Source organism: Ursus arctos, unplaced genomic scaffold, assembly GCF_023065955.2.
Source record: "Ursus arctos isolate Adak ecotype North America unplaced genomic scaffold, UrsArc2.0 scaffold_3, whole genome shotgun sequence".
NCBI lineage: Eukaryota > Metazoa > Chordata > Mammalia > Carnivora > Ursidae > Ursus > Ursus arctos.
In genome coordinates, this window is record NW_026622985.1 from 63,240,523 (window position 1) to 63,263,292 (window position 22,770).

General features: G+C 41.5%; 1 protein-coding gene and 1 pseudogene across 6 annotated transcripts in view; one reads left to right on the forward strand and one right to left on the reverse strand.

The window, feature by feature from the left end:
* ELMO1 (engulfment and cell motility 1) overlaps positions 1–22,770 on the reverse strand; it is a 690,097-nt gene that overhangs the window by 432,329 nt on the left and 234,998 nt on the right. The gene's annotated exons all lie outside the window — the stretch shown is intronic.
* LOC113262874 (40S ribosomal protein S21-like) lies at positions 8,993–9,239 on the forward strand (annotated as a pseudogene).

Here is a 22,770-nt window from a genome sequence, read left to right on the forward strand (position 1 = left end):
AAAGACAATATTAGCATTGAGCAAATCACAGCAAAGTTCAAAAAGAATAATTCCATTTTTATAAAGTTCTAAAATGCATTGTCTATATTTATATAACCCTAAAAATTAAAAAAAAAATCATGAATGAAATATTCAGGACAAAGGTTACAAAGGTGAGGGAGGGGAAACGGATCAGGGCTTCAAAGGTACTGGTAATGTTCTATTTCTCAAGCTGGGTGGTGGGTATGTATTAATATTTTATAATTCTTCATTAAACACTACATATCTGTTATATATCCTCATTTGCCTATATGGTATACTTAAGAAAAATGTAAAATTCTATCATAATTTATTAAAATAAAAATGTTAAGTGTTGGTATTTATTTACCTAGAAAATCCACTTATGTGAAACACCAGATTTCAGCGTAAGAAACGAATGAGACATTCCTATACTAATACAAAATGGAAGTACCTTTAAACTTTCTTGTATATATTTAAAGTAGCTACGTCTCCACAAACTGCATGATGCAGAACAATCTATGCTCTGCTAGAGAATAAATCTTTTCTTTCCCAAAGAAGGAAAGAGCATGTTTTCTACTGAGGTAGAGTTAAATAACCTTCACATTTGAAAAGCACAGAATAAATGCAGTCTCTTCCTGGTTCTCTTCATCACTGGCATGTTTCTTATTCTTTGCCTGAAATTCCCTTCTCTCACCCACCCCTTTGCATTTACTCATCACTCCCTGGATGAGCTGATGGCTTGTCGTGATTATTTAGCAACTCCCGAGGACGATGGGGTTGGTGGGGCGGAGGTTCATACAGAGAGAAATGAGAAAGCAACGGAGATGGAGGCTCAGAAGTACCTTCTTTCCATGTCCCCATTACTAAAATAATAAAAATATCTGTCAAAACGAAAATCCTGAAATGACTTCATTTGCTACAATACTTGCTAGAAATTACCACTTAGTCATTATCTTGACCTTTTGCAGTGAGTAAAGGATGAACACTGGGTCTGTTCAGTTTGTTTGGTTGAAAAAAAAAAAAGCAATGAGCTTCTAGTTCTAAAACTCACTTATTTATTATAAATAATTTAGTCCTGTCCCCGCATTTTAAAAATAAGGAAGCTACAAGAAAAGTGACTGAGGCAACAAACACAGCATCGTGTGATTAAGACCATAATGTCTGAGATGACGATCACTAACTGACTCTATCACTAAGCAGCAGGGTGACTCTGGGCAAATCCCGTAATCCTCAGTATCTCTGTTACATGTGGGTAGTACTGCTCTCACACGTTTGCTGTGATGATTACATGATGCCAAGCGCTTCCATGACACATGGGCACATAATAAATGTTCAGTATGCCGTCATTGTTTTTATGTCCTGAAATCACAAAGCCAGGAAGATCCAAAATAGAATTTTCTATAGATTTCCCTTTTTATCCACCCCTAACCTACACATCTCATTTTTGAAATTATAGCCACTTAATAACACTTTTTATAACGTTGAGTCAAACTAATAAACTTTTCTCTCCTCCCCAGGGCTAACTGAAACATATGTAAGTATATTCCAAACTAATAAAAATGCAGTAATTCAGTAAATAACGGTCACTCTCCTTTCTGCCAATCCCTTCAGTACAGTTTACATATTTAATGGGTATTTTCAGCTGTGTTTCTAGATAAATCCCTCACTCATCAAGGGATCTGGCAGTTGGCACCTCTCCTCAGCAGTCTTTTTTCATAATTATCTCCCTTTTTCAACCTGGCATTGAGCAGAAGAGAGCGATAATCATGAGACATCATCTCCCCAGTCAGGCAGGCTCTTAATGATGGCAAATGTAGCCACAGCCAGCCCAGGTGGCTGAGGCTTGTAAAAGGAACATTCCCCTCTACTCTTCTGATCTCACCCTCAGTGCTGAGAAACAGTCCCCGTGTGCCGTGACACCCGAGGGAAAGACCACCTGAGAGACCCTCACCTAAAACCCTCCACGCTGCCAGCTTTGCAAGTCAGCGCCTCACCTCACAGCAAGAGAATCAGCTATAAAACTGAAGATGGCACTCGGGGAGGTCTGCTCTGGGAAGCGCGCACTTACTTACCCCAAAGCCAAAAGCAAACAATCTGACTAAACCAATATGCAAAAGTGGCAGTTTAATAAATTTAGACTTTTGTGGTAAATCCCTCTGTTGAGGATTATGCTTCATCTTTCTATTACAAGAAGTCTAAGGCTTATTTGTTCATGGTGCTATTTTAATTTAAGCAGTGCTTTTCTTTTAAACAACTCGACACGTTATCATAAACGCTTAATGGCTATGCAAACAATTTTTACTCACTTTAAGCCAACGCAACTACTGATAGAAGCTCAAAGTGTAAATAGAATCAATCCATGATTCCCAGTTCTCTCCTTTCCTTGCTGCTTTAGAAGACCCACTCGGAGTTCAACCAAGCCTCGTGTTTAAGGCACTAACAAAGCAAGAGCATCAAATCGATGAGAAAATACAACATTATTTGTTACTTAATGGTTCTAAAAAATACAAGGTCATCATCATGAGAAAATGTGCACTGTGTTGGATTTCCTGACACTTATTTTATGATTTTCATTTTAATTATATATGGGGTGTGAGCACCATGGATGAAGTTCCCAAGGAGCCAGTCTGGCCCTAGTCCAGCTTCGGCCAGCTTTTCCCAAGAGCTCTAGTTTATTATATCTTGAGATCACATTTAAAATATCTAACACCAGCACAGGGTCCACGATGACCAATCATAAGGGATGCTGGCCATGACCAGTATACCAGTGAGTCCTGGCTAAAGGCCAGAGCCTTGGACACCCAAGAAGTCCAGGAAGGAAAGAGGAGGTGGCGGCAGAAGATGTGATGTTATGCAACCATTTGTGTCTGACTGTATCAGCAGCCAGCTCCCATTTCTCCACGTTGTCCAAGAACTTATTAATATGTTTTTGGAAGTCTTGCTAAAAGCTGAATATACTGTATCTGAGGCATCCTTACCACTTGCCAGATAAAGGGAACATTAGTCATTTTTTAAAAAATCTAGAACTTCTACAAAGTAATTTTTGGTTCTTTGTTCCTATCTCCCTGATTCCTCTAATACTTCCCCTCCTTGGAAACAAAGCAGTACTCAAAAGCACACACAATCACATCTTAACAGGTTACTCCTTTCTCTGCTGAAAACTTGGTAACAGAAATAGAGAAGCCTTTCTGTGTTTAGGAACCAGTAAACAGATACCAAATGTTTCCTAGCCAAAAAGCACTGATTCATGCAGCTCGAAAGGGAAGGGCTGAACCAGTTAGCAAAGGTTTAGGATTATACCTTTGATCAAAGCCCTGACCTCATGTTCACTGTTTTTTAAGCATTTTTCATTTATCCAAGATCAAAATGTTGCAAGGAATCTGTGAACTTATAATTCACAGCATCTCTTACTTACACATTAGTTAAAAATCTCTGTATCCACAGGATGTGGCAGGTCTTACAAGTTTCAAAAAAGGGAAACTGCCAGACCAAGTGTCTGTCTTTTGGTGGACAAAGATAAATCACTAGAAGCAGATCTTTCAGAGATGAGTCAACACAGCAGCCTCACAGTTATGCAAATGAGGGGTGACCTAGTACCACTGAAGGGGAGGAGGAGTGACCTTTTGTGACCTGAGCAGGGTTACCCCTTCCAATACTCCTTGATGGGCAGAGTAGATCAAGGAAGAGAAGGTGGATACATTTGCATAGGGATAGAGGAGCTATGCTCTACCTACAGGAAAAAAAGGAATCTAGAATCCCTCACTTACAGCATCCACTTTAATTAGACTCTGATGAGTAGGGTTTGTCCTGACAGAAAAGGAAACCTAGAGTCTAAAGGGATTAATTAACAGTCCACCAAAGTGGTATTAAAACTACTTTAAACTGAAAACATCAGAACAATCAGCAGCCACAGAAAGAAAATTATCTAAACTTACGCAGAGACTCCAGAAAATACACCCTCCACTGGCACCGACTCCCCCCCACCCCCGCCCCAACCCCACTTGAGGGAGAAGACTGACCCTTAGCACCAGGAAGTATGAATTTAGCTGTTCTTTAGCATCAAAAAGCCCAACAGAACTTTCCATACTTTCTCACTGAAGTTCTCAACACCTCTTTTTTGTTAAGTTGGTACATAACCTTTACCTTTGAGTATTCAGCAAATTACCCAGTACTGGGTACTCCTGCATGCACATGTAAATAAACCTTCCCTTTTGCCTCTTAATTTGTCTATGGTCAGTTAAATGGTAGGACCCAGACCTTCTGAAGCTAAGGGTAGAGGAAAGTTTTCCTCCCAATAGATCCCAAAGACAGGAGAAGTCAGAAGTAGAACCCAAGTTCAAAAACAGGGTCTAGAGAAAATCCCACAAAAGCTCCCACAGTCATGCTGGCCTAGGGAGCCTGGAGCAGCAGTTCAGCTCGGTGTGTGCACACCGTTAGAAGGCCAATGTCGGAGCGCCTGGGCTGGCCTGTGTGGGCACCTGGACCAGATCCCAGATGTGGCCCCTAGTTCTGTCTCTCCTGGGCAGCCTGAAGCAGATCGAAAACCTGGACCAGGAGAACTCCTTTACGAAGAGTGGCAGAACCGAAGAGATGGGGCATTAATGGACCTCCAATTAATGTGTGCAAAAGAATGCTCAGAAAATTGATATGGAAAATTAAAGAATAGTAACCAGATTTGGACGCCAATATGCACAAATTCACAGAGATAAAGAGAAGGGAAGAAAAAAACAAACATCATTTTAAAAATTGCTATTGCCAGGAATAAAAAGGGGGGAGACTAAAATTTATAGATGTATTCATGTAAATACACTTATATCTAACTTGCTAAATTCTTGACTCTGCTCACCATGATGTTTCTCCTTCAGCATTTCTCTTTTCAGAAGATGGACCTCTATTCACATAATCTGAGAATCATTCCGATAGCTTTTTTTCTCATTCCATACATTCATATACCATCAAGACCAACAGATCCGACCACCTAAAAAGGTCAAACAGACTCTTCCAGTCTTCTTCCACCTCCACTTTCACCATCACTTCTGCTGGGACTGTTGCAGTGGCCTCCTGAAAGGTCCCTTGGATTCACTTGCTCCTCCCCCTCCACTTGCAATTCCTAAACTACAGAGAACTTTTATAATGTCTTATCACTTTCTTTCTTAAAATCTCTCAGTGGATTCCCATTACTCTTAGACTCCTTTACAGGACCTTATCTTGCCTCATTCTCTCCTTGTTCATTACTTTTCAGCGACTAGTTCTTCCTAGAAAGGGTCAGGCTCTATCCTACCTCATGCTCTACCTGGAAAGTAGGAGATAGTCCATAAATATTTGCTGAATGCTACTGAAATTAGCTATTTTAAGTTCCATATTACCTATGATAAGATAACTATATGACCCAGTTTGCTTGACAGTCCTTGTTAGACCCAATGATCCAGAAAACTATTTCCATTCTGGGCTGTATGATGAGTAAGATATGTGGTCACCCTACCTATAAGGAAGCTAAAATTCAGAGAGATCAAATAAAGAGTCCGTTCTCTCTATCTGCAGTAGTTATGCTCTATAAAGTCAACAGGAACACTAAATTGGCAAATGCTAAACTATTACTCCTAGGGGAAATACAGAGTTAGGTTCCCGTGAGCCACTGGCCACATTTTTGTCAGCCAATCAATAAACGATTTTATGTGTGTTTCTGTTTAAAGACATCTTATTTAGGGGCGCCTGGGTAGTGCAGTCATTGGGCATCTGCCTTCGGCTCAGGGTGTGATCCTGGCGTTCCAGGATCGAGTCCCACATCAGGCTCCTCCGCTGGGAGCCTGCTTCTTCCTCTCCCACTCCCCTGCTGTGTTTCCTCTCTCGCTGGCTGTCTCTCTGTCACATAAATAAATAAAATCTTTTAAAAAAATAAAAATAAAGACATCTTATTTAATATATATTATTGATTCACTAGCATTGAACCCATGACAGGAGCACTGTAACGTCCCCCTGACAAGCTTATCTAACACACACATTTTCTCTTAAGCAGAGCACAACCTTCTGCACTTAGGAGCACTAGACAGCACTCTGTCACTACACTTAGAGCTAATTTTAAAGAGTGAAATCACAAACAAAAAGCATAAAAATGTGAAAAACATGGCAATGAACAGACCATGAAAGGACACTTGTTTACAGCAGGAGAGTGGAAACAAGAAGGCAGAGTGTTGTCTTGTTCAACCTCAGCAGTCAGTGTGCTCCCTGAGCAGCGTAAAATTTTCAGTTTGCTGCATGTCTGTGAATGACTGCAAAAGCACTGTAAGCACTGATGTAGAATTATAAATAAATACTCACGAGTAGGTGAATTCACAAATACAAAATCCGCGAAGAGTAAGGTTTGATGAGAGCTTACTTAAGGCTACAGAGCTGCTGTAGAGTGAGGACAGACCCCAGATAACACCCAACTTCACAGCCTTTGTCTATTCATTAGATCAGTACTAACAAGGAAAGAACTGCTCTTTCAAAAACAGTACCATTACTCTAGGTAGACTGGCCATAATGATTAAAACCCCTGGACTGCCATTTTATCAAAGTTCCAGTAGACAGCGCAGAGTGAAAGCTGCAAAACTCTTCTTCATGAAGTGGACAAAAGTCTGTATAAAAGTACTCAGTAATCTACAACTCTGTACCACTAAAAATTTAAACGGCAGGAACTAGCTACTACTTCTTAAGTGACAATTCACAAGGGAATCCCAAGTTACTTATAATAATAGTGGGTGATTTCTCAACGCCACGTAGGCTCTAAGATTAACCAAAATATGAATTTATGTGATTACAAAAGTTTTTAGAAGTCAAAGCTTGAACCATCTACAGACCAATGTCCAGGTAATTTTACGTGTAGAACATGAGAAATCAAGTATTCTTGCCTATTTCTAGTCTACAGGGTGGACAAAATCTTTGACAAGTTTCCAGTACTTGATCACTCTCACTATTCAGGAAGTCCCCTCTACAGTGGATTTCTCACTTCTTAGTCAATTTTTATGTCCTCTTTTAAAACACATTCAAAACAAGGAGACCAATCTGCAGGTTTACAATCAGTATGAGCAAAATATTTTAAATTACATATTAGTTTTCCATTCAAGAATTTGAGACTATTTAAGTCTATTTAAGAATCAAGCATAAGAAAAATACTTCCCACTGGTCCACTTTATTCTAACTGGCTCTCTTGGCATGTCAAGACTCACGCTGCTCTATTGATACAAGATGATGCCTGAAATGTTTTTAGCTAGTTGATAAAATATTAAAGGCAATCTCAGAAATACCTGACTTACATTAAAAAAAAAAAAAGAAGAAGTCTTCTTCCTACCATTTAGAAAACACTAGTTGGGGTGGGGGGTTGAAATTGGCAGAAAATAAACTCCTAAACTCAACTTAGAGTTCATAATTTGAAATAAATTAAGATTCACCAAAAAATTCCAATAGGAATATGAAATATAGTCTTTGCCCAGATTCCCCCAATACTAACATCTTATCACAGATTTATCTCTTTTTCTTGTATTATTTTTGGACAGTGAAGGAATTCAGAATATGCCACCCCCAAAATGTGCTACTCTAGCATAAGGATTATTGTGAGCTGAAAGCAATTTTTAAAAGAGCAGACACAGAATGAGCTTTCTGCCTTCTGCCATCCTGCCTGAAAACAGAACATAAATTCCCCCATTAAGGTGTCCCCTGCTTCCCAAACCAGGACGAGGACATCCTTATCACCTGAGATGGCACTGAGATACACCTGCACAAATAAGCCTTACTAAATTATCTTCCAGTAGTTGCCCCACATATTCACCTTCTTATATTTGCTACCTTTAAGCCTAAAACCCTTTTCCTTTGTCTTTATCACTTCTCTAAAACGTATTATTTCTTTTATTAAGATGCTATATAAGCCCAAGTTCCAACCAGCCCTTTGAGTTACCCATTACTGAGTTTCTCCCATGTATATGCATGCCGGACATGCTAATAGGCTTGTTTGTTTTTCTCTCATTATTCCATTTTTTGTCAGTCTAATGTACAGGACCCCAGCTGGAGAACCTGGAGGAATAGAGGAAAAAGAGCTTTTCCTCCTCCAGTACTATCTATGAGAAAATTGCAAACGTGATGCTCCTGTATCCTTAAATGCTTCAATGTGTATTTCTGGAGATCAAGAACATTCACTTATATAATTGCAGCACAATTATCAAAATCAGGAAATTAAAATTGATAACAATATTATAAAATCAACAGGCCTTATTCAAATTTCACTAACTATCCCAATGATGTCCTTTATCATAAAAGAACAGAGCTTGTTTCCCTGGTCAGAAGCTAATCAACAATCACTGACAGCATTGAGCTCTAAGAATTTCTTTCGTCCCTTTCAATCTAGGATAGTTCTTCAGTCTTTCTTTTTCTTTTCTGACCTTGACATTTTTGAAAAGTAAGGTAAAATCTACAAAAGGTATTTTGTAGAATATCCCTCTACTTGGGTCCATGTATTGTCTCCTCACAATGAGATTCTGGTAATGAATTTTTGGCAGAAATATGACAGGAATGGTGTCATACCTCTTATCAGGAGGCTCATGCAGTTGGTTTGTCCCATTGATGAGGGTGTCCACTTTAAATACTTGGTTATGATTGTATCTGCCCAGTGAGTTCATGAATTTTTACTTGTCATTTATGTTACAGGCATCTGACACAAAAATTTTGAAACACTTCACAAATGAGTCTACTTACATAGTTTCAATGGCTTCTATTTTTTTATTATATTTTCAGAGTTTTTACTTGAGGGCTCATCTTTGTTTTTTATCTATTTATTCTTTTTATTACCAAGTATAATGTTTCTAGTACTTTCCCTGTTTATCTGATAAGGTGTTACATGAAAAGTGTCTAATCAAAGGTTATTTTAGGCAACATTTAAAATAATGTTCATTCTGGCGGCCATGGGGATGCAGCTCTTCCTTGCTGCGCTCGCAGAGGTGGGAGCAGGTATGGCCTCAACATGCAGAAGGATGCTGGCGAATTCATGGACCTCCATATATCACAGAAATACTCTGCCAGCAACATCACTGGCACCAAGGACTCATGTCCATCCAGGTGAATATGACCGAGCCTGACAGGGAACAGGCAGGTTCAACAGCCAATTTAAAACCTATGCTACCTGTGGGGCCATTTGCAGGATGGGTGAGTCAGATGACTCCATCCTCCAACTGGCCAAGGCCAATGACATGGTTTCAAAGAACTTCTGACTGGAGAGGATCACGGATGTGGGATAGTTGTCACAAATAAATAATAACCCTCCAAATAAGTAAATAAATAAAATTATGCTAGTTTTTGGTAAATTTTCAAACATATAGGTGGGGTGGGGGTTTTTTGGGTTCTTCTATATTTTACTTATGGTTTGTATAGAATATGTTGCTTAGACAATTCATGGAATGTCAATACCCATTTTGGTCATACAAACTGAAAACAAATGCAAATGAATCATATGCCAATATGCACACTGTCTCAGTACATTTGGGCTGTTATAACAAAGAACCATAGACTGGGTGGCTTATATAAGCAACAGAATTCTTTTTTTCTCACAGTCTAGAAACTGGAAGTCCAAGATCATGCTGCCAGCATGGCTGGATTCTGGTAAGACCCTCTTCCTGGCTGCAGACTGCCTACTTCTCCTTTTCAACAACACATAGCAGAAAGAAAAAGTGAGCTAGCTCTCTGGCCTCTTATAAGAGCACATACCCCATTCATGAGGGTAGAGCTCTCCCACATAACCACCTCCCAAAGGCCCCACACCTCCAAATGCCATCACACTGGGGATTAGATTTCAACATATGAATTTCGGAGAGACACAACCATTTAGTCGATAACATACATTTAATTACTTATATTCAAAAAGATTAATAAAGTGATACAGATGCAAATAAAAAGCACCAGTCATTAGAAAAGATACAATATTTACAAACGACAGTGATGAAAATAATTAGATTGCAGGAAAATGAAATTCTCCATTTGTCAGAAAAACACTAAATTCTAGATCTAGTCAAAAGCCTGCCTCAGAAATTTGACCCCGACAAATTACCTCTTTTACTGTAATCCGTAATAAAACTAGCAAGGATTGCACACACGAAAAAAGATAGGAATGCAAATGAACGCAAATTTGTTTGAACTTATGGTGTTGTTGAAATAGCATTGCAGATATCATATTGAAAAATATACAGAATTATTTGACAAAGTGTAAAAGGCATACACTCTATACTTTGTTTTGAAGTTCTAAGCATAGCCAACACTGCCTAAGAATTGGTTTAATATTTTTCCAGCAGCAAATGCATAAACTTACTTGGACAGTGACTGAAAATCTACCTCTTAGCTGGCTTCATTGGGACTCTGGGATCTTTGGCCCACAGTAGTCCATTCTCCAGAATAATCCATTTAAGACATAGATCAGATCAAGTCACTCTCATGCCTAAAACCTTGCATCTCATCACACTTAGAAAACATTCCAAGCCCTATTTATAGTCTGTCACCCTCTATGGTCTGGCCTCCACCCCTCTCTGCACTTCTTTCCCTGCCCCTCTCCAGTCCAGCTACACTGGCCCTGCTGTTCTCCAGCACACCAAGCACAGGGCTGTTCCTCCGCCTAGAACATCCCCTCCACCACCACTACCTGATCATATTCCCCTGTGGCTTGTTCCCTCGCTTTACTCAGGTTCTAATGTTGCCTCCTTGGGGAAGACTGCCTTGATCCCTAAGCAAAACAGTGTCCTGTCCTTCCCCACCTGCCTCCCATACATTATTTTCTTATTGGTGCTCCTCAAAGTCTGATATTATTTCAGGCATTTGTTTACTTGTTTATGTTCTGGATTCTTCACTAGAAAAGAAGCTTCAAATGAGCATGAGTGTTTGGTGCACCACCATATCCCATCTAGAAGAGAACCTGGCACACACTGACACCTAATAAACATGTGTTGAATGAAGCACTGAAGGAGTGCTTAGATTTTCACGTGACAAAATGCATGCACACATACACACATACACACACACACATAATAATACATACATAGAGAATATGGAAGGTGGCAACTTCATCCTTGCATCAGAATGGCCTGTAGAGCTTTGAAACTCTACATGCCAGGTCCAACCCCTGGAGATCTGGATTCAGCAGGCATTCCTAGACTAGATTCTGATTCAGAGCCAGGAGCCAGAAGTCACTTACAAGAGGCTAAGCTACCTATTAACTGAAGATCAAGGCTCCTCTTCAATTGGAGGACTCCTGGGCAGTGTTTCAGATGCCATCCTTTAGCTGCCCACTCTTGGCTATGAATGACCACCTATAAAAGCAATGCCTGCAGCCCACGGTGGTATGGGCCACAGTGACCTCATCCTCAGCCTGGAGCCCACTTCCTTAAGGAATAAACATGCTCTCTTAACCAATGGTTTTTACTTGTGACGAGAGGGTGTGAGCATGAGCATGCAGGTTTCCTTTGTTTTGGAAGCCAACCGAATGTGCAGGTGGTTGGGGAGGGAGGGGGAAATAAGAAAGAGTAACCAAGGGATAGGTTTAGATAAAGGACATAAGGTTGCAGGGACAAACTGTTCTTGCCATGGGAGACTCACTGAAAAGAGGATCACAGGGTCTCCTGATTAGTTTACCAACAGTCTTTAATGTTTATCACCCAGACCCTGGACTCAATGCATCTCATTGAACCCTCGTGTTACAGACTAAATGTCCACATTCCCAGAATCCCTATGTTGAAACCTAATTCCCAGTGCGATGGTATTTGGAGGTGGGGGTCTTTGGGAGGTGATTAGGTCATGAGGGTGGAGCCCTCATAAATGGGATTAATGTCCTTATAAAAAGAGACCCCCGGGAGCTCAGCTGGCCTCTCCACCATATGAGGACACAGCAAGAAGATGTACCAGGAAATGGGCTCTCACCAGACACCAAATGTGCAGATGCCTTGATCTTAGACTTCCCAGGCTCCAGACTGTGAGAAATAAATTAGTGTTGTTCCAATCTATCATATTCTTTTATAGCAGCTTGAGCTAAGACAAATCCCAGCAGCCTTACTGGGTAGCATTATAATTCCTACTGTATAAATGAGAAAACCGCAATATAGAGCCTCTAAAGGACTCTGACACAGTCACCACAGGTAAGTGGAAGATCCAGGGTTCAAACCCAGCTCTTTGGCTTCAACGAAGGACCCACCATCCCCTGCTGAATTGTAGCTGGTGCCTCTATCACCTGGCCCCTCCACCCCCCAACATACACTCACAGCTTAACCCTTGATTCCTTCAGTAATTCCTAACCCTGCGTGCACATTAGAATCACCTAGAGAACTTCCAAAGGAAATACTTGAGCCCTACTCCCAGAGATTCTAATTAATTAGGTGGGGTCTAGGCATTAGTATTTTTTTAAGCTTTCTAGATAATTCCTCTGTACAACTAGAGGTCACTGTTCCAGGTGAGTGGGAAGAAAGGCCAGGCCCTAATGGAAGTACCACAAACAGCATGTACAAAGAAGGAACCCCCAATTCAGAAGAGATCAGAGAGTAGCTTGGCTAGGAAGCTTCTAGAACTAGGGATGTGGTTCTAGCCCATCCTGAAAAGAAGCCTGAGGTACCAAGCTCAAGTCTAGAGTGGCAATGTTTGCTAGGGTGGCCATAACAAAGCACCACAAACTGAGTGACTTAACCAACAAAAATATGTTGTCTCACAGTTTTGGGGCTAGAAGTCTGAGATTAAGGTGTGGGCAGAGACATGCTCCCTCTGAAGATGCTCAGGAAAGACCTATCCCAGGCTTGTCTACTAGCTTCTAGTAGTTCCTTTATTAAGGGTCCCAGTCATAATGGCTTAGGGCTAACCCTACTCAGTCTAACCTCATCTTAACTAATCACACCTTTATTGCAAAATAATGTCACATTCTGAGGTACTGGGGGCTAGGGGAATACTCCAGCATATCTTTTCTGGGAGAGACCTAATTTAACCCATAACAGGAAGGTAGAACAAAAAGTTGAGGCAGTGTTCCCCAAGGATGCACTTAGGAACATATTCCTCTGCCAGATGTCCACTTCACTCACTGTCCCGACAATTTACAACATGCATGTATACATGTTCAAGGCCCAGAAAAGTCTTTCAGTAAAGCAATGTCAGCTTTGTTTATCCGAATCTATTCAACCATGAAACACTTTCCACCTTGCATCTATTAGCCACCTATGGAACACAATTTAGGAAACACCATAACCGTCTAAGTGTGATGAATTAAAGCCTCACATGAGGGTGAAAGTGCCCAGTGCCCAGGAATGGACCATCTGATCTGGAAGCAGTGGGTCTCTCTTTGAGAAAACACCCACAGAAACTAGAAACAAAAGGTAAATCATCATGAACTGCTTTTTTTTTTTTACAGTATTTTTTTTTTAAGATTTTATTTGAGAGAGAGAGAGTGTGTGTGTGTGAGACAGAGAGAGAGAGAGAGAGAAAGAGAGAGATCACAAACAGGGGGCAGGGACAGAGAGAGAAGCAGACTCCCCGCTGAGCAGGGAGCCTGATGTGGGACTTGATCCCAGGAGTCTGGGATCATGACCTGAGCTGAAGGCAGAAGCTTAACTGACTAAGTCACCCAGGCACCCCCTTTCACAGTATTGTAATAAACAATCCTGAGTCTTATTCCACAGTCTATGTGGCCAATTTTTTACAATATGGTAATTCATCTCACAGAGTGACATTTCAACCCTCTGGGAAGTTGACCTTGGGGTACAGGAATATTGTAATTTAGGGTAGGACATGTTGTAGTCAGAGAAACCAAATGCCATCCTGGCTCCCCATCGATGTTGAGCTGCTGCCTAGAACTACATGCAAGTTGAAGAAAGTAACTTGGGTCTTCTTTACCTCCTCCCCATCAGAAACCCACTCCGAACATGATACGGTACCTCATTTACAGAAGTTATCACACAAAATACAGCTGCCACCTGCTCAACACAAAACACATCCTGGATTGAGAAAAAAACTTTGGAAAAGGCTAACTTTAAGACACAGACAAAATAATGCAACACACAGTGTGGCTTCCAAAAATAAAACCATGTAATTTACATATTTTTGAAGCAAGATTTTGCCCAAACAGTTCCTTGAACATAGGGAACCATGGGCCATTTCAAAACTGAAAGGCTTAACGTTTTTCAGGTTTTTGCTTTTGAGCAAACTAGACTTTCTAAACTTTTAATTCAAGAAAGAAATTACAATGCACACCAAAGCAGTACTTTCCACAGCAGCAAATTAGAGAGGGCTAATTTGTGGGCACAGCCGTGCCCTGTTATCTGTACCTTGTCACTTTAATTTAGCACAACCAAAACTTCGCCATTCCTTTCATTTTTTACTTCTCCACACAGAATTTTAGTCTTCACGCTGGGTTTCAAAGAGTCCAAAATAAAACCAGCCCACATTAAGCAAAACAGCCACATAAGACCTTTCCTTTATGTGTGGAGAAAAAGACTTTCAAAGTTCAGAAGGAGGATTTTTTTTTTTTAAAGCACTAAGTAGTGTTGGTAATGTTTTTAAAGATCTATTTTAAAACGTTGAGATTTTTTCCTCCATTGTGACGTGCATGTGGACAGACACGTGGATTTCCTCTAACAGACTCAAAGAAGTCCTTACTTGAAACCTGTACATTTCAATCCCTTGCTAAAACATCTCGGCTATGCAAGTCTCCAAGAGCCACAGATTGTCAAGCTGGAAGATACACTTTTCATCCTCCTGCCCTGTGGAGCATTAACAGGCAAGGACGACAGCATGGGCTCCAGGGACACGCTGGTCTCCGGACCCTCAATATCCTGCTCTTACAACAGCTAACATAGCCATCCTTCAAGCAGAGGAAATAGACCGTCAAGAGTTGCAGAACCGAACGCTACCACGTACACCGTGGGTGTGCATAAAGCATGAAATACAACCGTCCCCCAAAATCCTTTAACTCTCAGCCGCTCTCTGAAACAAAAATTAATTATTGTAAACAGAAAAACATGTCTTCCACAGCCCCGCAGGTGTCACCGAGCTTCCAAAATCTCCTAGCCTTCCCCATCTCAGCTGACTCTCTTACCTCTTGAAATGCAGAGCAAACTCCCCAGCACTTTCACCTCACAAGGAACAATGAGCCTTAAGTATATATCACCTCTGCTCTCATTCTGTAAATCATTTGGTTAGAAATATTAGTAACTGGGGACGGCTGTATATTGGGCATCACAGTGGTAAGTTGTAAAAATGCACCATAGGCAGGGAAACTCAAGTGGTAATTGGGATTCAGAGCTAGTGCCCCACCATAAATCTGTACTCTGCAGCTGTCATTGGGAGTAAAAGTCTGCCTCTTGATGGAGCAGAGACCCGAAGCCCATTCCAAAGAGCGTTTCCTTATACAGCTGTCAGCCTCACCACTTGCAAGAAGAGGGATCAGTTTCACACCCAGCTCATGCCCCCTCGCTGAGGGGAATGCCTGGCAGAGCTGGAAAGGGCAGAAGTCTTTCCAACAAATAGGAAATCTGACTGACAGAGGCACAGCTTAGGAGGGTACCCCAAGGATCACATTTCTTGTTACTGCCTGCCTTTATTTTATTATTATTCTCTGACTCCCAGATGCAAGGAGGCCCAGGGATGGAATGAAAGTGAAAGTTATAGGTCCCTCAGCGTACCACAGGCCCTACCTGCTTTGAATAGCATGTTTCAGGTGATTCTATTTCTAATCCTTTCTCTGGCCCACAGAGTTTAATACTCATCACAGCCCCTGACCCGGTTAAAAAAAAAAAAAAATCAAACAGATGGCAAAGACTAGTGCCAGAATTCATTCAGGGCTTTCGGTTTTGCTTTGTTTGCAAATGGAAACCAAGTCTTCTCCTTGAGCCTTGCAGACACTCACCACCCCACCCTCCAGTTTCTTGTGTTTGTCCACCAGGTGCTAAGTGCTCTCCATGAGGTAGCATTTTCACATGAAAAGATGATGTGGTTGCAGACATCCACCACAGATCACAGATGGCCGCACCAGAGCTCAGCAGCCGACCTGGTGACCATGTAGACGCTGCTTCCCCATCCCCAACTGAACCTGGGGTTCAATTTCCCACGGTGTGGAAACGCCAAATCAGGCATGTTCTGATTATCATTTCTTTTTTTTTTAAAGATTTTATTTATTTATTTGATAGAGAGAGACAGCCAGCGAGAGAGGAAACACAAGCAGGGGGAGTGGGAGAGGAAGAAGCAGGCTCATAGCGGAGGAGCCTGATGTGGGGCTCGATCCCATAACGCCGGGATCACGCCCTGAGCCGAAGGCAGACGCTTAACGACTGCGCCACCCAGGTGCCCCGATTATCATTTCTAAAAGCATTTGTGTGAAGGGCCTTAATCATGGCATGGGCAAAGGAGAAAACAAAATATAAAATTACACTAAACTGAGGACCCTTAACGTTAGACGAGTGCGAGCCAATCTATACACGTACATGCTCTTCCTCTGTAAAAATCACAACCACCTTCCATCCATCCTTTGAAGAATATGGGGCTCATGCCTGAAAGCGTCCAGCCCTTCATCACTCCCAGAAGGACCCAGACCCTTTTTGGCTGGTCTCTAACTAATGAGCCATACAGAACCACTGCTGCTTTCTGCAGGCTGACTTGCATTTCAGATTTCAGGCAACTCTTCAAAAACAGGCTCTGGCACTCAAGAGCCTCAAGGTTTGGGCAACCTCATGCAACACCCACCCAGAGACATATGGCTTTTACATATGGAGCCTTTTGGAACCTTAAGTTCCAGGGCTAAGTACCCAGGTGTCTTAAAATGCCCTGGCAGAGATGTGACCACCTGTTCAAGAAGGAACTGCAAACACTCCAGAGAAGTGGGGATAAGAGGCCGGGGAGTCTCATGCCTAACAGAGCACTACTCAGCTATAGAAAGCGAGCTTTCTTCACCACACACACAGAACAGCCAGCCCCACATGGACTGTGCCCCAAAAAGCTGAATACCTTTGGTTCACAGTGGAGCAGCACATTGTTCTCAAAAGGGAGAAGTATCTATTTTGGCCAAATCTCTGAAAGAAAGTCTGCAACCTAGGGAAGTTAAAGAACTCTAAAGATAACAAGATATTCCAAGAAGGTAAGCCTTTTTTTTTTTTTTTTAAGTCTTTCCTTCCTTTTACATGGCTCCAGACTTTAAAAAAAAACAAACAGCAAAAGGGAAGTTGCTATTCTAGAGTGCAGCCTCTCCTAGTCCAAGTTCCCACGTGGCCAGTAGTGGCAAGGGGGGGACCTCAAAGGAACTCAAATAGAATAGTCTATGCCTCTGAGAGTGAACATATAAAATCAACCCAGGAGCCAACACAGAATCATAGACAGGCAAAGGCATTTAAGAGTCTACATCCCGGCTGAGGCTATTACCATATCTAAAGCATGAACACATCAGTCAGAAGCTGAGAGGTGGCCAACCATGAAAGCAGACAAAAATTGGAGTCTGGGAAGCCTCCCCAGCTCTACCCAAGGGAGTACAAGCCCCGCCACAGATTCACGCCTCCACGTCCCATTGCCAACCGTGACACTCCCGGGCAGAATGGAGGAATCAGGCTCCCCCCACAGGATGCCTCTGGACCCTGATCCCACTGGCCAGCTCTTCTCATTGTGATTCCTCGTTTATCACACACTCTCCTGATTACCACCAAGCTTCCCCTGAAGTCTGCTATACAAAGGAAATCTGCTCGTCAAAGAGTGCCAGTGGCCTTGGTTACATTTCTCACAGTAAATCATCATCAAATTGGCATCTTGCTCCCCAGTCGCTAGAAACCTGCCAATTGCACCTACCCCTGGGAGGTAATTCTGCTCTCCTGGAGCTGACAGTCTGTCTTTTGAGCCTGTTTTCAGGTAAGGAGACCTCCTGAGGGCTGGTTGTGGGGGAGACGATGACACAGGATGTGGACTGGGCCTCAGCCATGCCCCTCAACTTCACCACCTCTTCACTTCCAATTCAGCTCAAGGAAAACCAAGCCCCTCTTCAGCACAATTCCATCACCATAAATACACCAAGGGTCACATCTCATAAGGACAACCTGTCTATGGGGACAAGTCCAAGTTTGTTTATGACTTTTTTTCTTTAAAAAAAATGTTTTATTGGGGGGCACCTGGGTGGCTCACTCGGTTGAGTGTCCAACTCTTGATTTTGGCTCAGGTCATGATATCAGGGTTGTGGGATCGAGCCCCGCCTCAGGCTCCTCATTCAGCTGGGATTCTGCTGGAGATTCTCTCCCTCTGCCCCTCCCCCTCCACACCTGTGCACATGCTTGCTCTCTCTCTCAAATAAATAAACCTTTAAAAAAATGTATTTTGATGCGACCTCAAATTTACAAAAAAAAAATCTGCAACTATAGTACAAAGATCCTTCTTTCTTTCTTAACCACTTGAAAGTAACTCGCCAATCCCAAGATCCACCACTCACTAATACTTCAGTGTGCATTTCCTACAGCAATAACATTCTTCTCCATAACCACAACATAACCATCAACATCAGGAAATTAACATGTAATACATACTACATTTGCTCCTTGGACCCCATTCAAATTTCACCAAATGTCCCCAAAATGTACTTCACAGCAAAAGGATCTGATTCAGAATCACAAGGTGCTTTCAGTTGTCATGTCTCTTTGGTCTCCTTCACCCTAAAACACCTCCCTAGGTCTTTCCTTGATTTTTCTGACCTTGACAGTTTTTAATATTACAGGCTGTTTATTTTGTGTAACGTCCTTCAGTTTGGCTTTGTCTGATGCTTCCTGTGATTAGAGTCAGGTTATGAGTTTTTGGCAGGAAAATCACGGAAAAGTGAAGCTGCATCCTTTTCCTTGCATGTCACCAGGTGGTGCCTGATTCTGATTTGTCCCATTGCTGGTGACGTTTATTTTCTTTTTTCATCCAGCTTGGGTTTGTTTTGGGGTTTTTTGGATTTGGGGTTTTTTTTGTTTTTTTGGTGGTCAAATCCGCACATGTCTATGAAGACTGCCTGCCCACTCCAAAGTCAGGCTGACCTAGGGAGGGCTTGGGCATATCTCAGTCTGTACGCTCTCTACTCCAGTGTACATGTCTCCTCCTTTGAGGGAACTGTAGTGATAGTAATGACAACTGATTTATACAGATACATTTATATAAAGACATAGGATAAAGTAGAAGAAAAGAAAGAAGAGATGACATGCTTTTGTGGACAAATAACAGAATACCTTAGATCCTTCTCACACAAATTCTCCAGAGCTAAACAGAGGTTATTTGCATTAAGTTTTTTCATTCAAGAAAGGCCCCATTTCACTCATTCATTCATTCGAGCAACAAACATTTCTGGGGAGCCTCTCCTGGTTAAGCACAGGGACACCAATGCATATAGGATGCTGCCCCGCCCTCAGAGGACAGCATGGTCTCCTATAGAAATGCTGTAAACAAACAGCTACAGTGCAGTGTGGAGAAGGAGATGCTTGACCTAGTCCAGGCTGAGAGGGAAGCAGTCCAGCACAGGAATGGCTGGCTCAACAGAGCTGCATGTTCTGCCTGGAAGCAGATGTAAACAGATTCCAGATCAGATTGGCGCAAAGGTGAACACTAGGAGAGGGGAGATTGGAGAACGAGGTGGACGGGGGGCTGGGTCAGAAAGGCTCTGGATGCTCAGCAAGAGTCTATAAGCCCTGGGGAACCACTAAAGGGTTTGAAGACAACTGGCAAGATCATATAGGTATTTTTACAACAAGGAGAGGAACCCATTTACAGAGGGGAAGAAGCAGGGAACAGAGGGAAGGACATACGTTAGGAGACCCTTGAGGTCATCTTCAGACCAGAGGCCGAAGAGGGTTCATCCAGGGCAGGAACGGTGCAGAGGCAACAGGCGGCAGATTCTTCAGAAGCAGGGGATGCAATATCCACAGGATTTTGCAGGAGTGTGAGAAGTGGAGGAGAGAAAAGTATCAGGAGTGCCCAGAGGGCTTTTGGATTAAATGGATTGGGGGGGGGTATCTGTAATCAGGATCCATAATATAACAACAGTAGGTATTGCTGATTCAGCACTTCCAGACACAAAACCAATTTCCCAACCTCTAATCTGGAATCCCAGGGAAGTTACACTCAACCCGGTTAGTAGAGTATTTCAAGGACAGAGTTTGCAGCTACAGATGGATACCACAGCGAGCTGAGTTACAGCCCTAGGACTTTAATTATATTTGCATTCCTGACGTTACCTGCTGCAGTGATTTCTGTGGGCATAGCTGGGAGTAGTTTTACAGGAAGAGAGAGAGAGAGATGTTTTCAGACTTGTTCATCCTTGCCTCTCTCGCTACCACCTACCACTTATGTCTCCCTAATCCTTTCCAGTGATTTTGGACTTGAAGCAGCATATTGCTGACTTAATTTCATAGCACACCCCTCATGTTTAAAATTTAAAAATAAATTTTAAGTAAAGTGAATTATAATCAATTTTGTTTTGAGAACTTTATGAGATCCTCAAGAAAAACTGAAAACACCCCACAGTGTTAAAAAGCTAAGCTTTGGAACTGTACGTTTCCATAGTGAAAGATGAAAACCCAATGTCTGCCCAGGGTCTAGAAGTAATCACCGTTCTTCTCCTCTCCCAACATTTTGTTTTGTTAATGTAAAGCAAGCACCTTTGCTACTTCTTGTTTGAAACCACTTCTCTCTATATATCTGAGAAATAGTCAAGTCTGAGGCAGGACATAGGGACTATCCAAGAACAACCCATCTAATTCTACAATTGCATAGACATTCTGCACACTTTAATTTTGACCTGCGGGGAGGAAAAACACAATAATATCATTGTTTTGTAAGTGATCTCAAACTTTGCCCTTCACCTATTTCTTCCTTTTATTTACCCATATACTTTTGTGCACTGTCTTGGGTCACACTTTGTCATTGCTCTTCTCGGTGAGAAGCACGTGACTCCTCAGAGTAACATGGTGAAGTTGATCTTGATTCATATAAACCTGGGCTCACTTGGTGTCTCTACATTACACCCACCTGAACACTCCTGAGCCTGTTTCTTCCTAAGTACAGTTAGAGACAATGATAAGCTCACCTAAGATTTATATGAAGATTAAGTTTCATTATGCATATGACAAGGATTCTCTACTTGACCAAATTTTAGTCAAGCTCCTGAGTCCTCTGCTCAACTAAGCCCAGCCATGACCTTCCACCTCTGTTCCTGTGGAGTCCAATTTTAGCAAGAATCCTGCTAAATCAGTTTAAGAGAGAATTCGCACCCTCAGTATCTGACCAAATTCCTCATCCTCCCTTATCCCCAGGTGATAGGTAATCACCATGGTCTGCCTTCAGCAAGAATCCTGTTGAGTTGGTTTCACAAGAATCCCCTGTTCTTGATGTTTCCTCTTAGTAATTTTCCATCCACTGACCCCCTCCCTGATGCATGGCTATAAATCTCCACTTTCTTTTGTTGCATTCGGAATTGAGCCCGGTCCTCTTTTTCCCCTATTACAATAGTTCCTGTAACATCAGGCTTACTATTTTAACTACTGCCCAGCTCTGGGTCTTTTTGACACTGGTGAAAGCCTCTTACATTTTTCCTAGTGTAAAGCAATTTTCAAAACATTTAAAACATGACCCTCATACAAATATAAGGTGAATACATATTAAAGATGTATTTAATTCAGTGAGAACGCCAACGGGATAGAAAAGTTGTTTCCGAGGATTAGAGGAGAAGAGAAATATTTATATATAGTCACTGAAAGGACTGCTGAAATAAAATCACTGAAGTAGATACAAAACTGGGTAATGCGTTGCAGGGCAGCAAAATTATATCTTGGGGGATTATTTTTTCTAATGGACAAGAATCATTTGCATTGCACCATTTCCTATAGGTATTCATCTACACTTACCTACTTGTCAAATACCTTAACCAACAGGAAATAGTGGGGGTGCCTATGTGGCTCAGTCAGTTAAGCATCTGACTTCTGCTCAGGTCATGATCTCATGATCTCATGATCTCAGGGTCCTGGCATCAAGCCCCATGTGGGGCTCTGTGCTCAGTGGGGAGTCTACTACTCTCTCCCTCTGTCCTTCCCCCTGCTTGTGCTCTTTCTCAAATAAATAAAATCTTTAAAAAAAACAGTAAAAAGAAAAGCAAAGAAAGGCAACACATCTAGAGAATTATATAATCCTTGGGCAGTGCCAATAATCTAGGATGACTTTGAAGAGACACATAGTCACCCTTTCCCCTATTTGCCTATTTTCAAGTTTTAAGTATATTTATTTTTCCTTTATACTAGAATATCATTGGTGTTCAACAAATGTTGGCCAGAGACTAATTATTTGAGAATGCTATATACAAAACCCTAAGAGACTTAGGCAAAATGTACTAAAAGGAAAATTCATAGCATCAAATGCTTTCACTGAACAAGAAAAAGGAAGAAATAAAAAAATGACTGCATCATGTTATGAAGATTATTAACCCAAATACGAGAGCTGAACCCTAAAAAAGACAGAATAGTACAGAATGAAGATAGGAATTTTCATTAGAAAGAAACTGGCTGGATATATAAAATTGGGCATAGTCTTAAACTCTAATAAATAAGGTGGAATGTCTGCAAAATACATAATCAGTTGAATTTCAATTTACTTATATATTAGGACAAGAAATAAAATAAGATCCAACAGAAGTTCACAATACTTTTTTATGGCCTCTCACAGTATAAACTTTCTTAATTTCATTTCTTAACTTTTCTATCCCTTTGAATAGCAATGCTTAAAATACATCATGCTCAA